This window comes from Aplysia californica, unplaced genomic scaffold (assembly GCF_000002075.1).
Source record: "Aplysia californica isolate F4 #8 unplaced genomic scaffold, AplCal3.0 scaffold00563, whole genome shotgun sequence".
Lineage (NCBI taxonomy): Eukaryota > Metazoa > Mollusca > Gastropoda > Aplysiida > Aplysiidae > Aplysia > Aplysia californica.
In genome coordinates this window covers 375,567-377,040 of record NW_004797833.1, presented here as the reverse complement: position 1 = coordinate 377,040, position 1,474 = coordinate 375,567, and positions in this window count along the sequence as shown.

Sequence of the window (1,474 nt, the reverse complement as noted above, 5' to 3'; positions counted from 1 at the left end):
CTCTCTCTCTCTCTCTCTCTCTCAACGCGCGCGCGCTGAAATCTCATTTAGGTCAGTTTCGTGACTACAAATCCCATCCATTTCCCAGGAAAAAGAACCAATGTTATTAACAATAGCAGTTTTTAAAAAAACTCAACGAAGAATGGCTCTCTTATAGAAAACAGATATCCCTCATACTGTTTTTCACGAAAACAAGAACTCTCCCCGTCATCTTCAATCACCGTCATCATCCAGTGCCACATCTGAGACAGACATCAGCGATCATGGTTCTCCATTCATTCCTTTGCACGGATGCTCTTTAAAAAAAAAGCTACGTTACCCTGACCTGTCGCCATTACCCATCTGTTTAGCTTCTCTAAACAGGTTGCTCTGTGCCCACCCCTGCCTTGTTTGCCGTCAAATTTGCTAATGAGAGGTAGATGTTCAAGACCTTTATGTCTGTTCAGGTGTCCCAAAAACTACATTTGTCTTTTCCTGATTGTATTTATCAGTAAGCGTCCCACGTGGGCTTCACCAAGTACTACCTTATTTGATTTCCTGTCTCCTAAAAAACCACATTTCTGTAGCTCCTGTTTTATTGTCTCTGTCTTTAGTGATTATCCAACATTCACAGCTTTATAGAAGGGTTGACCTAGCATTGCATTTCAGAACTTTCATTTTGGTAGTCATTGAGATATTCTATTAATCTTCAGGACTGGGCTCATTTTATTTAAGATAATTTTCGAGAAAGAATGTTCTAATCAATTATATCGTGGAAGACAGTTTATTTTAAAAGATAGTTAACCCGACCCACATTTGCCTCTCAAGAGCTAGTTGCTTTGAATATCTTCAACACATTTTCCTCGCTTTATTTAATAAGATAGGGATACCAAAGCAAGGAAAGATTGTACATACAAGATTGCCCACTCCTCTCTTTGAGGTAATTAAAAACAGTCCTCAAAATCCGGTGACGCCCTCTACGAAAAAAGAGGCCGTTTGCGAAAAGTTACGTACCTATTTGTGTGAAAAGAAGTAAAGTGAAACTAATAAGTGGTTTTATTCCTATTCTTTTTTTTATCTTCTTCTGGAGAATCGAAAGTTAGCTTCAAAACACAGACTGCAGCGCCATCTGAAGCAATGCACCGGCTTCCTCGGTCACTTTTTTTGGCAGAGAGAACTATTTGTTGTAGTGTACGATCTTTGACTAAAGAGTAACTTTCGGTTGGAATTGATAATTCAATTTTGTCCAAAACTGGACATGCTGACTTTTCAAACAAAACCCTGAGAGAATTATTATTAATTTCTGTGAAAAGAAGCGTTTGTGGTGAGCTGAAGGGGGGTTTTGTCACGGTTTCAAGATTTACATAATACAAACACGTATAATATGTTGTGATATTGTTTGCAACCTTCTTCTTCTTCTCCTTCTTCTTCTTCTTTTTCTTCTTCTTCTTCTTCTTCTTTTTCTTCTTCTTCTTCTTTTTCTTCTTCTTCTTCT